Here is a 13050-nt window from a genome sequence, read left to right on the forward strand (position 1 = left end):
TCCTATCACCACAAGCCTTTGCGAACAGTCCCTCTCCAGCTTTCTTGTAGCCCCTTCAGGTACTGGAAGGTTGTTCTAAGGTCTCGCCGGAGCCTTCTCTTCTCCAGGCTGAACAACCCCAACTCTCTCAGCCTGTTATCAAACAACATAGAAAAAATCATCCCCTCATATTCTGTGTGAACTTACAGTAAAACACTTCTTTGAGCACTGATAGGATTCCACAATGTCCAGCTTGACACACAATACGCTTTAGCAATAAGTGAAAGCCACAATCACTAAAGCATCTGGCGCTGCAGTGTTACGCCTTCGGCAGAACGCTGCAGTTCAACAAAGCTGTGTCATCCCCAGTGTGCTTCTGTTTTATTAGTTGCACAGTGACCGAGTCTCCAAAGCACCTACAGTACCGTGAAGTTACTTTATTCTGTTAGTTCTCTGTTAAATATCAAGGTAACATTTAAACTAATTTTAGCCTCCCACCTCTAAATTCTGCTCAGCACATCACCTCAGCTCCAGATCCCCCTGGCTAGCAGAGCCTGGCTTTGCCCAGAGAGTTGCCAAACCATCAGGGAGGACACAGTCCTGTAAACAAAAAGCCCAAGTGCCCCACGCTAAAGGGGCACAGCAGCTCACAGTTCAGCATCTGATTTTTTTTTTCCTTTGCCGGATGTCCCCCACAAACGGCCCTGAAGGAAGAAGCTGTGGGAAATTCTAATTTGAATATCATGGACCAGAAACTAATGAAGAGATTAAGCCTCCTCCCTAAAATTAGGAGGAATCTGATGGATATTCAGCTAGAAGCTCTGCTGTAATGTCTTTTCTGGCTGGAGCATCGTTTATCAGACACACAGCTGTGTCATCCATTATGTAGTGCAATACAAGTGAATCAAGATCTCTTCAAGAACTGAAGGCAGCCTCGTACACCAGCACGCTTGTTTTGCTCCTGTGCATCTGCCTGGACACTGCTGTGGACATTGTCAAGGGTGAGGTACTGGCCCGGACGATGGTTGCTCTCATAGCTGTTCTTATCCACTGCTTCCACCAGCGCGCTAAAGCGTCACCGTTTGGTTCTGGGGACACACACATGGCAATCTTAAACCAGGTGTGTTACCTAGGGAGAAGCTCTCGGGAAGCCTGTAATGCTTCTGGCAGCTGCGTTCACATGTGGATTCAATACAGAGAACCAGTCTGAACCATAAATCCTAAAGTAGAGCAGCCTAGTTCCAGAGGTTTCTGTAGCAGCACGTGGGTACGCAGGCCAGGACAAACATCCCTCCATTGGCATCAATCATTGGCATAAAAACTTGCCCAAGCTGAAACTGTAGTTCAAATTAAGCCTTTCTTTTGGATATACAATTTAATAGCTTCCGTGACCTAACTGGCGCAGCTCACCCTGGAAAAGGCAGAATTCAGAATGAAGGACTGAGAATTTTAAAGAATACCATTGAATACCATACTTGCTTTTAATTTTCTCTTCCTATATAGTTTGCTCCAAATATTTCAACAACCATTTAGGCAAGGAAGTACTTAAATACATCTTTAATGCTGCTCTTAGAAATAAAAAGCTTTCCTCACTTGGGGCTTGAATGACTTAATTCCTGAGCAGAGTTCTGCTGGGTCTAGAGGTTTTTGTGCAGCTCTAAGTAAGGTCTGACTTCAGAGGGCAGCACATCTTCCCTGGTCTCTAACAGTTAAAGCCGGGTCACAAATTTAAGCAGGCAACTGATTGTTCAGAAAGCCAACCGAACGAAAGGAGTATTTTTGTCAGATCTCTTTCAGGCACCACATGGCTAAGTGACCAAAAGGTTTGCTTCAAAGACAGAAAGCAATGAGGGAAAACAAGAGCTTTAGGAAAACCGAACACACGTTTTTACTTGGCATACTAGAAATATAGCTGGATCTGGTTTGGGCTGCGTGCAAGCTATACGCACAAGCTCCCTTTAGTCTTTCCTCCTTCAGGAGGCTCCCCCTGGCACCACAGGGTTCTGTCATAATTTAGGGAGTGTTCAGCACAGAAGTGTACCCAAACACTCATTTTTATAACATGCCTTCCAAATCAAAATATAACCAGAGCATCTCAAAGAGATTTTAAGTCTCTAAGAAAAGCAATACCTACAAAACAAAGCCACCCAACATGAACCTAAAAGCCAAAAGGAAACAGCCAGACTAGGAAGCTCAGTTGGCTTTACCGATTTGAGAAGACTGTGCAACAGTACAACTAAATTTCTGTACAGAGATGACAGAATTATATGAAATAAAACTCAGTTTGTGCTTAGAAAGTTGGGGTCTGCCTTCCCAGAGCAATCTGCAAGAGTAACAATAGGAGGACTTGGAGAAGCTTCCTTTCCAATACTCTCACTTCAGTTTTGTAGTAACACTTTGTGCAGTGAGAGATGTTATTTGAACAATTAATTTTAAGAAACTCCCACCAGCCAGATTAACTGCAACAATACCTAAGGGTTAGCAGCCCTGCCGCTTAACCCTCTTCACCGCTCCATCTCACACCGCCGTTTCAGAGTTCATGCCAACCACGTATGCCTTGAACCATGCAGCCTTCTACCAGGTTTTCCAAAGGAGCTGCAAATCTTCTAGTCTTGAACTCTCAAAAAAAAAAAAACAACCCCACTCCACCCTTATACCCTCATGAAAACAAATGCTTAAGAATTTATTAACCACTGAGCATCGAATCAGAATTGCTTTTCAAAGTAATATCTTGCCAGAGGAACTGATTTCATATTAAAATATCGCAGTGATGCGCGTTTGGGTTTGTTAGAAGCAAAGCCCATTATTTAAATTACGCTTATTCCCCGAGTTACATGAAGATCAGATGTTTATTAACAAGCTTCACTACTATTTGCAGCTCAAATTTAGAACTATGAAAACAAACCCAACCCACACATGCAGCATGGGAATTGAGGTTTTCCAAAGAAGGAAGAGAAAGCACATTGCTGAGAGCAGCAGCCAATTGTAATTGCATATAATTCAATCTGAAGACATTAAAGTTCCCAGATCCATGTTTAATCCTCTGTGAGGCAAAGGTCCAGCATGCTAGCGTAATCTGAGAACTGAAGTGTTTGAAAACGTCTTGTTCAACAAAACTGGACAAATTTGTCCACAGCTGGACAAACTTCCTCTCTATTAAAAGCTCTCATATGTGTCTACCATGGCCAGAAGAAGCTACCTTTCTCTTTTTTCTCATTTGGGTATCATCTGCAAAGAAAGCGCTGCTTATGGGAGTCACAAATCTGAAAACATTAACATTCTGTGTCAGGTTTCTCGATTACGGTGAATTACACACTTAGAGGAACCAAGTCAGGCTAACCGCTACCCCTCGTGTGACTGCTTACCCACAGCGTAAGCAAAATCACACCACTGACAGGGAAAAAGCACAGAAGTTTCAATATCGACACAAGGGCACTCCGCACAAGTCCTGGTACCAGTATCCACTCAGGTACCACAAAGATCTAAATTCTATAAGTATCCTTGCTCAGCGTTTGAGATCATTTGACTGAAAAAGAACAGAAAACAAGGGCTGTCAGGTAAAACTGAAATGGATGTGTAATTTAAAACAAGTGTTTGAAAACCAGGCGTGTCTTTGCCTGCTCTGGTGTTACTACTGTTGCCCTAAACCAGCCAGCAACAGCTCTGCACAAGAGTAATGCAGCAAAGTCAAACCCCACATCCAATCGAATATAAAAATGAACACATCAAATTGGTTCCATTTGCTCCAGAGGAGCAGAGGCTTATGACTTCCTGCTTTAAAATATGGAGACCGTTTCTGTTGGGTTTATCTTCTTCCTGTGTGCTTAAGAATATTACGATTGCAGACAGTTCAAAGCCAAAAAAAAAAAATAAAAATCTGCTGTCGTGAAGCTGTACACAGCTCCAGAGCAGTGGTTCAGTGATAGACTTTACTCCACTTTTCATATTAGAATCATAGAATAGTTTGGGCTGGAAGGGACCTTAATGATCATCCAGTTCCACCCCCTGCCATTTGCAGGGACAATCTTGACTGGATCAGGGAGCTCAAAGCCCCATCCAACCTGGCCTTGAACCCTTCCAGGGATGGGGCAGCCACAGCTTCCCAGGGCAATGTCTCACTATTGATGAGACATATTGGACACATTGGTGAATCTACATTGGTTTATATTCATGTGTTTCTCACCCTCACATCAGCAGATTTCAAATCCGCAGTTCAGAGCGAGTGTCCTGAGAGCAGTTTGCAGCACAAGTATTTCCCATGTATCACCATATGCTGCAGGCACCGCCCTATGCTTTGCATACTCCAATGCTTACATATGGGGAGATAAACAAAAGGCTTTAAGAGGAACCTTAATGCCTTGCACAGATCTGCAGGCAGCACGAGCCACGATCCAAGCTGCCAGAAGCTCAATTTATCACCTACCATGACAAAGCTATTCATTCCACTAGCTGTCCAGATACAGCACTATTGCAATTTAAGAATCCATATGACATCCCACCTATTTCAATACATTCTCTTGCAATCAATGATTATCCTCTGCATGTCACTGATATTTTAGTTCGATTACACAGCGCTCAACGAGAAGCAGCAGATTACAAAAGAGATACTGTAGATCAACGTACGTGACCCTGCTGTTTCTTAGGAAATGGAACAAAACTACATGAGCTGTTAAAGGGATCCAAAGACCCATGAACGCTGTGCTGTTTCCCTAATCACTCAGTAAAACTGCATCTATTAACATCATCATTTCTGAAAAAGAAAATGGACAGAGATATCCCCACAAGTAGATCCAATAATCCAAATTGTAGTACACTATATCAGTATATAGTGTATTCAGAGGTTGTGACGCTCCTTTTAAACACAGAGAACAACATTTTTATCACTACACAGGCACAGTAAATGTTTTAGGAATTCTGCTCCTTTTGCTGTGAACCTAGGGAAATAAAACTGGGGTTCGGGTTTTTTTTTTCAAGCATCATTGTTTTCTGGAAGAAAAGGCTTACAAATGCCAGTTAAATAACATGAAACGAGCAAAGCACTACAGAGGCTGAAACCAAGCACGTCAGCATGTCTGGGCAGCACAACATAAAGAAGGGTTAGTAGTGTGCATGCGGGAAGCAGGATGGGGATGTTACAGAGCAGCCACGTCCGTAGAAAGGAAACATGTTTTTCCAGCTAACTAGGATTTTACACTTATCAAGTGCGCTGAGCAAATTTACAGAGTCACATTGGCTTGTAGAGATGCCTGAGAAGCTGAGACAGGCTCTGACAGCACCCACGCAGGTCCTGTAGGCTACAGCCTCTCCTGCACTGAGGCTGGGTTTCACTACGGGCAGCAGCAGCACCACAGGCTCACTGCGTAGTGGCTCTTGCCCAACATTCATACTCCCCACCTTCAGGAAGTTATGCAAATACCACAGAGTTTAAGCACTGGATTTTTAAAATCTATGTATTTGCATGTTTCTGTGTGTGCATAGATATTCACAGATACATTCATATAGTATAGTATATATAAAAACTGAATTAATCATACTAATAATTCTCATTATCTTGACTTTTCATGATAAAAGGAGCCAGCTGGAGCACAATAAGATGACCACATGCTTTACATAACTACAGAGGTCAAAAGCAATTGCCATATTGATATTACAGTAGCACAGTTCAGGGTGCTGCTGTACCCATAGGAAGTAGGATAGCTTGAATGACTGAGTGAGTGAGAACAGCCCTACAGAGAAGGACTTGGAGGTGCTGGTTGATGAAAAGCGTGACATGAGTCGGCAACGTGCGCTCACAGCCCAGAAGGCCAACCGTGTCCTGGGCTGCATCTAAAGCAGCGTGGCCAGCAGGGAGGGAGGGGATTCTGCCCCTCTGTTCCTCTCTTGGGAGACCTCATCTGGAGGATTGTGTCCAGTTCTGGAATCCTCAACATAAGGAGGAGATGGTGCTGTTGGAACGGGTCCAGATGAAGCTACAAAGATGATCCGAGGGGTGGAGCATCTCCCATCCAAGGACAGGATGAGAGAGTTGGGGTTGTTCAGCCTTATAGTGACCTTCCAGTGCCTGAAGGGGCTACAAGAAAGCTGGGGAGGGGCTGTTCATAAAGGCTTGTGGCGATAGGATTAGGGGCAATGGGTATAAACTGGAGAGGAGAAGAGTTAGACTGGACATAAGGAGGAATTTCTTCATGGTGAGAGTGGTGAGGCCCTGGCCCAGGTTGCCCAGGGAAGCTGTGGCTGCCCCATCCCTGGAGGGGTTCAAGGTCAGATTGGATGAGGCTTTGAGCTCCCTGATCCAGTGGGAGGCGTCCCTGCCCATGGCAGGGGTTGGAACTGGATGGGCTTGAAGATCCCTTCCAACCTAAACAATTCTATGCTTCTATAACTCTACGAATACAAACCTACAAGGCAGACTGTGCATTGCCAGATGTGTCTGAGAGGGCCAAAGTTTCACTGCCATCTGGGTGCGGCTGTACATGGCCCGAGAACAATTATAGCTGGGAACCTGCTGTATGTGTGCATATATATGTATATACAGGCATGACACTGTGAAATTGGTTTGGAAAAGCTCTCAGACCATTAAGAAAAAGGAAAGAAAATGTCAAAGTACCGAAAGAGAGTAAGATTTAAGTGAATCTTCCCCGTTCTTCACTTTCATTCGTATTACTCAAAGACTATTACACCATTCAGCTTTTCAATGCCAGAGAATGAGAAGAACCAAACGATTGGCAGAAACATGCACATCTGGCTCGCGCAGGCACCACTTCGCCTTCAGTTCTAGCCTCTACGGATACATATTTTACCACTCCGAGTTTGGATAGAGAAAGCATCTTACCTGGAGACTAATAAAAATTGCCTCCCAAATGTTCCTATTCATGGCTAAGCCAACTGTGGACTGTCTCAAGCTGGACTACGTTTTGTGGCCAAGACAACTGCCTGATGAAAAACGTAACAGAGCTCAGCATTCACGGAGCCTCATTGGTATTACAGTGACAGGCTTCCTGCTTCTCCACTTACACACCTCAACCTTTGCCTCCCTTGTTGGCTCTTTGATCATCCCCAAGTGTCTGATGAAAAATGTTGAAGGAGTTGACAATGCTCATTACCGGGTTGTGTTCGGTTTGATTTTAAAAAGCACTGGCTATTTGGTTGCCTCGAAGCACTGAACGAATCCAACCAAGCAGAAAGTAGGAAGAACCACCACTCTTCATGTCACACTTGGAATCTAGTCTGTACTGGCAGTGCTAAGTTTAATATCTTTTCATCAAGCTCCCCAAAAATCAAACAGAAAAATGAATTAAAAAGAGCTTTCAGTAATAAAGACTAATTATAAAGCAAAAGACCTGGCTTTTGGGGGCTGCTGAAGAGGTACAGATGTGGAGAGCACCTCAGCTCCCTCCTAAATCCTGGGGACACCCCCAGCAACCCTGTGCCTTCCACGGCCAGCTGCCAGCAGCGGCCACAGCTGAGAGCCTACTCACTAACAAAGAACAAAGCAGAGCAAAATTGCTTTAATCAGACACCTCGTGACCAACAAGCAAACAAACTTGTTTGTCAGACACATCTGCTATGGCTGAGAGACTGAGCAGTGGGTAGCTGCCTGTCCTCTCCAGCGTCACAATACGTCACCTCATTAATAATCCTGCTTGTAGGATTATAAAATAAAATCATTTAACTAACATTTCCTGACTTAGATTAATTGTATCTGTAGTACACGGGCCTCTGGCAAAACCTTGTCATAAAATATCAATTACAACTAATTGAATTCTCCATAAAGATGAATTTAATTGAGGAAGAGAGCAAGACTGATTTCAATACTATCTCATTTTCAGGTGTGCAATGCTCCAGTGACTGGCTAGAAAAAAAATTCAGAGATGAATGAAATGTGACATAATTTCTTTAGGAAAAAAACGTTTACATTAATGGGCCATAAACTGGTTTGATTTTATGCATTTGTTCTTAGCCAAAAATCGCTAAAGGCGATCATACAAACAACATCAAAAAAATAAAGCCAAAAAACTCTAATGGATGTGAAAATAAAAGCACTTAATTGAAACATGAGAAACTAGAAAGGGACATATTTCTCATGAAAAATACATTGCGTAGATGATTTCAGTTGAATACGGAAAGGAATCATAACTCTGGGAAACAATAGTCTTCGGCTATGGGACATTTCAGCTTCTCAGTTTGTTTATTAAACACAGATAATTACCGTGATGTTTCCTAAAAATCTCATCCCCAGCTCTAACACAAACCAGCAATACACATATTTCACAAAAATAACTAAGGCAAAACACAAACTGCAGATCAAGATGTCAGCTGAGCTGATCCCAGACTACCTGGGATCTTTGAACTCTCTCGCCCTTACTGGCATCTGTATTTAATCAAAGTTAGGTACTGAAATGTTTGCTATCCAATTGCTGTGCAAAGCAGACCGTGTTAGCTCCATTTTGTTTGGAACTTGTACCATTCCGCTGTGAAAACCAAAAATAACTCCCTATGAGTGAGTCCCTCCCATGCCCAGAAAGGTCTCCAAAGCCTCTTTTAAGGCTCACTGAATGAACGCCTCTGTGTCACAGGGTGGAAAGCGAATGGCAGCAGGACTGAGTCATAAAAGGTCAACGAGTAACAGAGAGCAGGAGGCTGTATTTGATCTAGCCAGGAAAAATGCTCACTGAACTCATTAGATGCTGCTTCTCCTTGTGAATTGACTCAATCGAGGTCGGTCTCCTCTTTGCTTACCTATTTTTGTCAGCTCATCAGAGCCAGCGGTCCCCCGATCGCAGGTAGGAACCAGCCCCTACAAGCACAGAGTTCACTCCCCGGCACGCACAGGTAATCCTGCCCTGTGCCAGGGCCTCCTTTCCGAAAGAAAGGCAAAATGCCCTTCACCAAGCACTAAAGGAGGAGAAGAGGGGTGTAAAAACCCAGCTTCTGTTCAGCTGAGTCACATTAAGCTCTGCTGATGCTTCAAAGTCTCTGTGCAGCTGTGCTCGAGCACAGGTTCCCCACCCAGGACTGAGCGACTGCTGCGCACACTCTGTTAAGTTAAAAGAAAATGTGAAACGTACCTGCACAGGAAGAAAGTTCACAGAGACAAATGCCCTGCAATTACAGGCGTGGAACCTGAATGGAATTAATGATAATAATTCAGCAGAGGTGGAATAGTCAAACTAGGCTTTCTGCTGTGTGGACCATAAAAAGATCTACCTAGTAGTCCTGAAATTGGTTTATGCCTTTTAAAAAAAGAGTAATTATCAATTTCTTTATTTGAAAGCCCACCAGATGTCACCTATGGATTAGTTTCTTGGCAAAATCTACCAGAGCCTAGAAGTATCCCTACATGTTTGTCTTGTTCTTATTCTTTTGTCTCTTTTGCCAGCAGACGTTTGACAGTTAGGATGTAGGATACACCCCATGGCTATTCATAGACCGTTAAACACACGCACCTTCCCTGGAACAGACTCTGCATTACAGCTCGAGAAAGGCAGAGGCAGACTGAACTACACAAGCGAGGGATGTATTTATGATGAGTTATAAAATAGGAAAACAACAGCAAGCGTAGGGCATGCTGGCGTATATATCCATTACGCCATTCCACATGATCAATGCTTCTCCATCTCCAGCACTAATAGCATGCAAAAGTAAATATAGCTGCCTCTCTCCTTTTTTTTTTTTTTTATGTAATAAAAGAGGCTGTATTTGTAATGTCTGACTTACTGAGAAAGCTGGGACACAGGCTGCATCGGAGCTCCCTCCAGCCACCGCTTCAGGAACTGTTCAATCACTACTGCAAAAACCTCGGAAAATTCAAACACTCATAATCCTGGCACCAAAGTAAAGATTTTAAATGCTTCCACAGATGCTTGTGTAGATATTTTCGGGGTTTCCATTTCCTGAGAACTTCCGACTCCGTTTCAGCATCTGAAGTGAGAAAGGACTTGGTGCTGCACAGCAAAGCGGTCAGTTTGGCAAATCAGCATTATGTAAAGGGGAATGTCACCCTTTCCTAAGCATGAGTCAGGAGGTGTCAGGGGGACTAAGCCTTCTCAGGCAGGCTGTGTCTTCTGAACGCACGTACCAACCAGCCAAGCTCCTGCCTCTTGACTATGACCTCTGTGAGTCACCTGAAATGCTACTTTAATGCTGCTTCATTCCAATCAGCAGATTACATCCCGCCAGCCCCAGGCACCTGCTTAAGTAAGGAGCTTCCCTGACCGTAAATCATACGCGTAATTCAAATTCATTATGAATCTCAAGTTGCTTGAAATCGTGGCAATCCACATTCAACGACGTAGCTAGTGGAATGGATGAAGGATGTTATTAAAAGCTTGATTTCAGTCCTACTTAAGATCTACACCCTACTACATTTTTCAGGGGGTTATTTCTTCTCACGCTACACCATATTTTGCTTCAGCTAGTTAGAGTTATTTTCAAGTCTGCTTTGGGGGATGAGTCTCTAATTGGTCACAGTTGAACTGGTTTTTGCTCCATCTAGTGGTGTATAAAAATCCATACCATTCATGCGCAGTGTCATATCACGCGCTGCTCTGAGCTGCTTTCATGACTTCCCATAAACACGTGCAGAAAATAACGACAAGTCAGTAGTTGCTCTCTAAATCTGAAGTCTCACCCACCCATTTTAGGCAAAACCACCCAAAAGAATCTAAGACCTCAACAGGTTTGCAAAGGAGAACTCCACATTGCAGAAGAAAAACAAAAGAGTTTGATCTTCATAGGTGCAAGGGTGGAAAGATGCCAGAGGAGAAATTCCCTAACTGAGCTCCCTGAAAGCAGCAGCTTTGCTTCAGTCCTTTGAGCTCCCAAGTGAAGAAATTTGGTCTATAAAAATACGAAAAATGCCATTTCTCCTCCAGCTTCTGTACCAGAATGCACAATAAGTTTTCCACCCTTCACAAGTTCAAATCCATCAAGATACTGGGAGAAAGAGGAAACTTTTCCACCAGTATGTTTCTCTGTTTTATAACAGTGGGCAGCATTTAGGTCAACTCTTAAACCGGTTAACTAAAGAGAACCCCTGCTAAGTTCTAGTGCTAAATCCTGAGCTTCACAGCATGTTTTATTCAGCCAGCCACTGTTTAATTAAATAGGAAAATGTTTACTTCTCCATTTCTGACTTTCACTGTATCAGGCAAAGTCAGCTCCTCTATTTGCTCCACAAAGAGTAAATTCCATGATTTGATGATACTATGGATACCAACTCAAATTGTTCCAAATGCCAGCAACTTGTAATGACTCTATTTTCCTTTAACTGGAAAACTACTGCATAGACAGCATCCTGTTACAGCTAATGGCACCGATCAGTCCTTGACTTCATTTTTTCCTGAGACGCATCATTAACTATAACCACATTCCGGATAATCAAGTGCCCTCTCTTCAAGGCAAGAGGCTGGCACCGGAGTTGGTGGCTTTAATTTTCATGTTTAAACAGTATTCTTTCTCCTCTGTTTTCCTTTACACAAATATATAAAAGAAATTTATTGAAAGATTGGACAAATCCTACCCTATGGAAGAGAATAATTACAGTGCTTCTGTTCAGTACACTGAATAGAGACAGTTAATTACTGTTTACAGTTGGGAGGGAGATAAGCAAGTCAAAATATCAGAAATCCCTACTGTTTCTATCTTTGGGAAACAACTCTGAGAAACTCTTAATTATAGCAGTAAAAGACCTAAATTGTCAGCAACATCCAAACATGTCAGTGGTTTACCCTGCCCAGTAAACATTCGAGCTGTTCCAGGGATGTGATCAGCTGCGGTAAGCTATGACACAGTTTTTGCATCCATAATTTTCACATTTTACAGTGGGAATGAAAGCACTTCATATACATTGTATTGCCAAGTTATTGAGGAACACATAGAACTATGGAACATTCAGTACCAAAAAACAGGAGAATCTGTATATCGCTTACAGTCAGAATAAAGGACGTAGACAAACTCTTAGAAAATCATCAAGGCAGATTAGCCTTCTGCCAGCAAATTCATCCTTAGGCCTTGGCTGCTTCATGGCCATATCTCAGGCAAGCGCAAGAAAACATTTAACAGGAAGGATAGTATTGGTGAAATCCTAAGAAACAGTAGATCAAATCTAACTGGAAAGCAAATAACCTGTATTCTGTTTTTCACATGATTCCTTCAGGGTGATAAAAAAGCACATTATACAGGACGAGAACAAGCCTTACGCTACCTTGGCAGCTCTTCCCGTCTTGATGCTGATGATTCTCCTTTCCTCCCATCCTCAAAGCTGCATATAAATAGCAGCTTTTCACCCTACACCCAACCACCTCTGCCTTTACACAAGCTGCTTCTTCCCCTCAGTTTTAATTTCTTGCTAGCTTCAGGCTAGTAAATGCCAGCTCATTGAAATTCTCTTTCCTGGTGTATTTGCTTGGGCTGTTTAAGTCTGGAAGATCCAACCAGTAGAAATTAGTTATTTTAGAGTCACAAGATACATCTGGAAAGATGTGATCAAAGTGCCTTTTGGGCAATGGCAACTTGGACACCTGTGGACTTGTTCACAATTACCTGGTTGCAGCTACAGGACCACTCCAGTATAAGTTCCTTCCTTTAATGACAATCTTGTGCACAGCTTAGAGAAAAATACTGTCATCAGTTAAGTAACAGAAGTACATGAGTAATGATCTAGAATTTTTGCTAATGCTTAATACAAGACTTTCACAAACACAGGCAAACAGAATCAGAAGACAGGCCTCAAGAAAGCTTCGAAATGTAATCACTTGTAGCTGGAGTATCTGCTCTAACAACGTAAATGTTCTGGTTCCTCAGAAAAGCAAAGAAAGAATGGTTAACCTCAATATAGCATCATTCATAAAATGCGCTGTAGGTTTTTGTCCAATCTTGAAACAAATCTCTAGGGCTGTTAGCAGCAAAACCAGCCTAATTCAGATGATAAGAAACAGCTCCCCTCCCATCCCATATCCTCAACATTTGGGGGAGAAGAAATCACATTAGTTTGTACCCTTCATACCGCATGACCATGTACATACAGTAACAAAACTCACAGTACACTTAAAGTCTTATGGTACTGTTTAT

The sequence above is a fragment of the Cuculus canorus genome, chromosome 11 (assembly GCF_017976375.1).
Source record: "Cuculus canorus isolate bCucCan1 chromosome 11, bCucCan1.pri, whole genome shotgun sequence".
NCBI lineage: Eukaryota > Metazoa > Chordata > Aves > Cuculiformes > Cuculidae > Cuculus > Cuculus canorus.